This window comes from Dermacentor andersoni, chromosome 2, assembly GCF_023375885.2.
Source record: "Dermacentor andersoni chromosome 2, qqDerAnde1_hic_scaffold, whole genome shotgun sequence".
NCBI lineage: Eukaryota > Metazoa > Arthropoda > Arachnida > Ixodida > Ixodidae > Dermacentor > Dermacentor andersoni.
The window spans coordinates 182,846,263-182,854,421 of record NC_092815.1 but is presented as its reverse complement, the minus strand read 5'-3'; the positions used below and the strand labels follow the sequence as shown (position 1 = coordinate 182,854,421).

General features: G+C 47.0%; 1 pseudogene; it reads right to left on the bottom strand.

Moving 5' to 3' along the window:
• Positions 1-3,719: 3,719 nt before the first annotated feature.
• On the bottom strand, positions 3,720-6,688 carry LOC126540844 (uncharacterized; annotated as a pseudogene).
• Between the last annotated feature and the right edge of the window lie 1,471 nt (positions 6,689-8,159).

The following is an 8,159-nucleotide window of genomic DNA, read 5'->3' as shown; positions in this document are numbered from 1 at the left end:
TATCCCACCAGCTGTCCCGACATGTATCATTTGCATATAGCAGTTGCAGCTGCATGTATCTGGACCTGGTTAACTCAAGCAGGCTAGGTGACTATTTGTCGCTACCCCGTTTCGAAGGCAATGATAATAAACCATCATTATTATAATGATGTCCGTTAGTGTCAGAAGTAAATGTTAATAAAGATATAAATTATGGGGTTTTCCGTGACAAAACCACTTTCCAATTATGAGGCACGCTGTAGTGGTGGACTCCGGAAATTTCGACCACCTGGGGTTCGCTAACGTGCAGCAACATCTAAGTACACCGGTGTTCTCGCATTTCGCCGACATCGAAATGCAGCCGCCGTGGCCGGGATTCGATCCCACGACCGCATGCGCAGCAATTCCAGACCATAGCCACTGAGCAACAATGGCGGGTTAGTATGTCAGTAGTAACTGGCATCGTTATCAAATGAAGCCAGCTAGTGTCACTCGCCCTGATGGACCCAGGGGGGATCCGTCAGTGCGAGTCAATACGCCAACTGACAGTATTAAGTAGCGACACACTTGTATTAAGATATGTACAAATGAGGTTCGCAGCTAGAAAAAAAGTTCCTGCAATGCTAACACAAATGACTTCGCGCACAATACATATGCAAGTTCTTGCGACCTGAAAGGGTTTTATGAAGAGCCTGCTTTCAGTTACGGAACATGCAAATTATAGTTACTTTCCTCTTCTTTTTTTGCGCTGTGCGATTTCTACAATAGGCATGGTTTAAAGAACACTTTTTGTAAAACGGGGTCACGTGAACGAAGATAATCTTTATTATTGACAAATTAGAGATCTTTACAACGGGCACACTTTGAGTGAAATCGCAAGCAGCGTGACGCAATGCCTTATTGCGGGAGGAGGAGGACGTAACCTTTATTTTAAATACTGTACTGGTACCTAGTCAAGTCACTTGTTCAGGCATGGTATAGCAGGGAAATCACTGCGGTGGAATTCTCTAGTGTGGACACAATGTACTCAAAAGTACCCCTCAGTGGAGGCTCGTCTGTACACTTCGGGGCAGTGGGTGCTCGCGAGAACGTCCACAGCGCAACCAGATCCGGGCACGACTCGCGTATTCTTGCTGAGAGTGTTCCACAAGTGGACACCGTAGCTGACGTTCGTCGCTCTGAGTACCACAGGCGCCTTTTCGCGTTGGAACAAGTGCTTCCAGTTTTCCCACCGAACAGGGAAAAACACCGACTCGTTAAGGAACGAGATGCGGCGAGAAAATTCAGTGTCTAAAGGAAGCAACGACATTAGTGCAGGACCGCATGTTATCCGATTAAGAGGATCGTACACGCGTGCGCACTTATCAATAATGGCTGCGAGTACGGGATGCCGCTTCTCGAAGAACAGTACAGCATTTGTAATGTCCTCGTACTTCTTTCTGCACTGGTAGAACGCGGCATTCCTTATTCCTTTCAAGGACTTCCTCACGATCAAGTCACTGTCCAAATAAATACCGCCGTGCTTCCAAAGCACGATGTATCGCAGGAAATCGCTTAGATGCACCACCTTATAAATACTTCGATTTAGCGCTGCTTCTACGGCACGCAACGCAGTCCCCGCTAGTTCGGCGCTCACATCCAGCCTCGCCGAGCGAAAGTTTGGCAACTTTGAAAGTATGCGATGGTAAGGGCCGTGAGAGGAGCTCATGTTCCCGGTGAAGAGCAGGTGCACGTTGTAGTCGCCATTGTGCCGGCAAGCTGACTCGATGCTGCAGGCTTGCCTCGCGGTGAGTTTTTGTTTATCGGATGTTTCGATGAACCATATGTCATTTTGTGTGTCGTTCACGGATTCTGCGGAAAGAAATAAAAGACATAAGTCACTATTTGATTCCCGTAATTAAGTCACTCTTGAACAGCAGATATTTCTTCCTGACTCCCCAATACACTTACATCCCACTTCATTTTCAGAGTACTAACGATATACTCCAGGAATTAAGCTTACTTGATTTGTTCTTTGTGTACACTTTACCCCAATTTCATCTTAACTATTGATTGACTGATTGATTGATTGACTGGCTCATTCACTCATTCATTCATTCATTTATTCATTGACAAGATTAATGACCTATAAGAAAGCTTATATATATAAGAGAGAGAGACAGAGAGAGATGCCGTTGGTGAGGGCCCTAGATTACTTATGAACGCCGGGTGTTATTTAAGGTCTAACTAAATCACAGCACGAGTGTTTTCGCTTATCCTCCCCATAGAAAGGCGGACTCCGCGGCCGGGAACAGCCAACTTCTCAAATCTACGTTATGTCCGATATAATGCTTGTCTGTCCTCGAGTAGGATTTTCTATCTGCGTCCAATACTCTCTCTTCGTTTTACGCAGGTGTACCGGAAATGGATTAAAGGACAACTTTCATTTTGCTCGATCGGGAGAGCTTGCGAACACAGAGGGCGAAATTGAATTTCAAGTATTATAAGTTTCCTTGCGTGAAGCCACTGCGGCGGAATGGCTTAAACGTTCGGTTTCAAACTCTCTACTCATGAAACCACCTCCTTTATTTTGAGTAAAAAAGGCGAGCTGCTTTCTGCAACAAATGCTGTTGCCAGTAGAGACTCTAGGGCTTTCGACAAACGAATAATGAATGGACAGAAGGTGTGCCGAGGAGGTGGTTCCAAATCACTCTTTTAAGTTACAATCTGTTCTACTGAATTTCAACGTGAGTAAGCAATTCATTTCATTATTGGCTGTTGCACTTGCACAGAATGCGCATAGTGTACCGTGAGGAAGCTGGCGAGAAGATGGAAGTATAGGCAGACATATGGTAGCTTTTCTCTCATAATAAATGTTTCTCGACCACCGAGTGGCCCCAGTGAGACTTTGGGGGCTGCCGCAATGCTAATGCACTCTAGTCTAGAAGTGAAGAGCTAACGGGCAGTGCAGCGCTACCTTAGGTTGGCGCGATGGTGCGATAACATCAAGCGAACAACGTGTCGTCACATATGTTCAAGAAGCACGTGGAGCAAAGTCTGAAAAGTCACTGTGCACCATCTCTATGAGCAACCTCGCTTACTCCAGCACATGTTCGCGCTTCCGTTTGGTGTATGGCGACAGTAATAATGGCATCGCTGGCAGGATAACTAGTGCTAACTCGCATAACATGGTTCTAGTAGTGTAGTGTGGTATAATGTAATTTTAGTATAGCGGTTAGTGAAAGTTAACTCTCATTTGGTTATGCGCGTGACGCTGAGTGAAAAACATTTTCCTAATTTTTCCACTCCAAGAATGGAGCGCTGGCCTTACACAAGGGCGGGCTTCACACGAGGGCGAACCTCACACGAGTAAATGCGGTCTATTGACACGTGTACTAATTTATGTTTTTTTTTCTGGGGACTGCATGTCACCCACTGACAAATTCAAGTTGCCCCTCAGTGCAACAATCGCCTGCATGATTTGGAGCTTACGAGTATGGTGAATGTTACGGGAATGGACGTTGATTTTAGCTGTTGTGCATGTTGTTTTGTATGGAACGCGGCGGTAGCTGAGTCGTCGATGTCTTACAAGCACGAAAGGTTCAAACCATGTCTGACTGATCGAATATGGCACCACTGTAGGTTAAATGAGGCATACAACTCCCAACTCCCTAGCTCTTAGGCTCGCTGCGTTCCCAGAAAAAACTACCAACACTACGAAACTACGGAACCCCGCCCCCTTTTCCTCATTCTCATTAGCTCTAGTACAACCGCTCTCCAAAGCTGTAGAAAGGATGAAGACATCATTGGGAGCTGTCAAGATCGCTTGCTTTGTGCGACGTTCAGAACGGTATTGAGAGGGCGGCGGGAATGACCATCCTGAATAGCTACCCCGGAGCGCTCGGTTCTCAGACGCTAGGGGACAAGCAGATGCGACGAGCGTATCATACGCAACTCGGGGCCTCTCGGTAAGCGCTGAAAAACTTTTCCCTTATTTATTTTCACGCACAACTGTTAAGCGCTGTTCAAATTCAGCGAAAATATATCGCGTACCTAGGCGCGCTCAAGACCACGTGCATGCGGGAGATTGGGGAAACAGGAGGTTAGGGCCACCGAGAATTGACACTATGTCGTGCAACACGAAATCTCTACAACAAGGGGTTCGCAAATACACTACCGACATAGTTTGCACATGCTTTCTCATGACAACACTAGAATATATAACGCAGACAAATTCCGAACATCTGCACCTGTCGCGATTCCCTCTTCATGAGCCCACAATACATAGTAGCTAGGTGGTACAGATCTTGGAAACGTATTCGGGGAAACTAATACGCGAATAGATGTTGGCACTACACACTCGATAACTCTAGAAATGTGCAACTTATGTTCAAGAACTTCTCCACAGCAACTTACGAGGCGCACTGCCAAAACAGGCTTTGAATTTGTCCGCCCCGCAACCCAGGCAGCACACCAGCAATGGTCCAACCATGGCCCAATGCTGGCAGAAATTGGTACCAATATTGGACCAATGTTGGCATATTGGCAAAGTGCAACCTAATCCAATGCTGGCCCAGCGTTAAAGCCAAGATTGGACCAATGTTATGCCAATGCAGCAGCCATTGTGCTGCCAGCGTATGACCAGCGTTAAAGCCAAGATTGGACCAATGTTATGCTAATGCAGCAGCCATCGTGTTGCCAGCGTAGGACCAGCGTCAAAGTCAAGATTGGACCAATGTTATGCCAATGCAGCAGCCAGCGTAGGACCAGCGTTGAGCCATATCGTTGCCGTTATTAATGCCAGCTTTGAGCCAATGCAGCAGCCATTGCGCTGCCAGCGTAGGACCAGTGTTGAACCATATCGTTGCCATTATTAATGCCACCTTTGAGCCAATGCCCTTTGCATGACAAATATTTTATATACGCTGGCTCTAGAGCACGCAGCCATTCTTACCGCAAACCTTTTGCTAGCGGCATTTTTTGTAGCAATTGCCCCCATACCGTCTTCCTCAATAATAGCTAGGAAAGCTCGACAAAAAGATGTCAAGAAGCAGAAGTCATCTATACTTGCAAATAATAATAAAATAATACTGAAATTGAGTTTTATGACAGTTTATTTGCGAATAAATTTCCACAAACAGGCATTTTCCGTGAACCACATGCAGGCCACAGCTTCCGATTTCCAGGATTTGTCGATTGTCATGACAGTTGAGTTCTTCCTTAAGGGATCTAAGAAACTTGAAGTTTATATTTGGTCCATCCATTGACACTTGCAATATCTTGTGCTTATGTCCTCTGTGGCTTTCTTGAAAGCAAGTGTCAGGTCTTCAGAACAGGTTTGGCCGAGAAAACATGAAGTCAGATATTGAGTTTTTACAGTAGCGTCAGCCATATCGCAGTATCTGACCAGCACATCCATTTGTTCTTTCTGCACTACTTTGTTCAGTCATTCATCGAAAGCTATAGCTATGTATGGTGCTTCAACAAGAGATGATAGCAGCTTTTTCGGAAGAATGGTGCGAAGCCATGACAGGTAGTATATCCGACTTTGACTTTTCATAATAGCATTTTTTTTTGGCAATTTGACAAGACTGGAACATCAACGGGAAGAGCGCCGCCGATGATGCCACGGAACGGAGGGACGCAAGAGTCATTACAGCATTCATGCATCATATGATGTCAGCTTTCGCAACACATTTCTTCAATACAAAACCACGTACCATGATCTGTGCAGGAGCTGATGTAGCAGGAGGCTTTATACTTGGAGCGTGGCTAGACACCTCGGTTTTTCCCATGTTGCTCTAGCGAAACGTTTTGCAGCACACTGCGCATTGTGCGCTATATACATTGTTGTGCAAAGCCTTAATCCAGCTCGCGCAGTCGGATACGTTGGCGTTGGTCAAGTCAGCATTGAATGAGCACTTCGTCGACTGTGACATCGCCGATTTTGAGTGTCTTCAAAAGCAGCCTCAGCGCAAAAAAAAAAAAACGATCAAAATGCCCCAGACACGCACAAAGCACAACACACACAAGTGCACCCATGAGCACGTCGCATATTACCACAGAATGGAGATATGACGATACTCATCCGATTATGATGATGATGATGGCGATGTAGCAGGAGGCATCGATGAGTGGTCTACGCTCTTCACCCGTTTGTCGACGGTCATCGTGGTTGACAGGGCTGCACTGCTTGGCTTGAAGAACGAGAACACACGTGTGTGGGAGCCACTTTCCCGCGCCTTCATGGCGTTCTTATGCTTTATACTTGGAGCGTGGCTAGACACCTCGGTTTTTCCCATGTTGCTCTAGCGAAACGTTTTGCAGCACACTGCGCATTGTGCGCTATATACATTGTGGTGCAAAGCCTTAATCCAGCTCGCGCAGTCGGATACGTTGGCGTTGGTCAAGTCAGCATTGAATGAGCACTTCGTCGACTGTGACATCGCCGATTTTGAGTGTTTTCAAAAGCAGCCTCAGCGCAAAAAAAAAAAAAACGATCAAAATGCCCCAGACACGCACAAAGCACAACACACACAAGTGCACCCATGAGCACGTCGCATATTACCACAGAATGGAGATATGACGATACTCATCCGATTATGATGATGATGATGGCAGTTGCCTCTTAGACCGCTTGCTGCTGGCTGGTTATTGGCGCTACTTAGTGGCAAAAAACTGCGGAGAGCTACGTTGCTTGGAGTTGGGGATCTACGGCTCAAACTCGGAGGCCGTGTGTTGCAGCGCCGTTGTTGCACACAACCTCAGAGACCTTAGCGGTACTCGTGCCGGTTTAAGACTCTGTGTGCAGCAACAGCGATGCTGCAGGCGGCCTCCGAGATTCAGCCGTAGATCGTATTCATCGCTTTGTCGATCTCGCCGGCCACGTTTCCTGATTTGGCCATGTTGTTTGTAATTGCCCTGACAATTCCCTGAGTTTTCCAGACATATAGAGAATCCCTGATAATTCCCGGTTTTCCCGGTTTTCCCCGTTGTTAGACACCCTGCCTGAGGCTGCGCTTTACTGTCCTCCACGAACGTGCCTCAACGAGCGCGACGCTTCTTGTGGCCTAGTCTCGCCTGATCCCGGTGGGGTAATGTCACTGCCTGCGAGACCTGTCAACGTCGCAAGATTGCTGATGTGCTGCCCGCGGGCTACCTACAGCTGAAGAATATCCTCGCGAACCTTTCTTTCGAATTGGTTTACAGCTTCGTCACTCGTTCTCTCTCTCAAACTCTGGAACCGTGTGGATTGCTCTAGCTAACGATTAGGCTACACAGTAAGCAATGACTGGAGCACTCCCGACAAATTGAGCCACTGAGGTCGCGGAGATTCACCACGACGACGTTATTTTAGCGAATGGGAATACACGCCAATTATTCACTGGCCACGGCGGTAACTTCCTATCTACGTTTATCGATGACTTCCTGCGCTCTTGCTTGACCAAGGACAAAATGTCAACGTTGTGTGACCTTCATACCAACGGCATCACTGAGCGCCTAAACCAGACCCTCCGCGTCGTGTACTCGAAGAAAGTTACGGCCGTCCACTGTGACTGAAACCCTCGTTTACCACATTTTATATCTACTTATAGGTCATCCCACGACAAGTGGCTTTTGCCATACTACCTTACATTTCAGCAGAGAACCCGCCTTGCCGTTGGACACATTGCTTCCTCTGACAGCGCGTTCAGAAAATGTATACGTCTGCACGATGCCACCGCTTGCACTGAGTATGCGAGGCAGTTCGCCCATGCTAGGCTACATGCATCCTAGGAGAATGCGAGACAGCTTTGTGATAGCTGACACCGAAACGCGCACTTTTGCTCGAGTACTCTGGTGCGCCTTTTCTAACCCGTTTCGTGCGACATCTGAGAAGCTGCGGTAACGTTATATTGCCCTATGGGTCCTTGTACGACAAGTGACTTACGTCACGGATGGGATTAATCGTGCCAGTTCCTCCGCATCGTTGTCACCATCAATTGATCTTGCTCTTGTATACAGACTCAAGCCCTATCACACTCATTCGGCCATCGGTGCCCAGATGATGCACTGGAACGGAGCCTATACTGCCGCTTTTCATGATACGATACACCAGCGTATAAAGGGTGACTCATCCTTGTCACATTGACAATGGGGAGACACACAAAGATTGAAGTTCACGAAAGGAATTCCATTCCACGTTCTGTAATTAAGTGCAG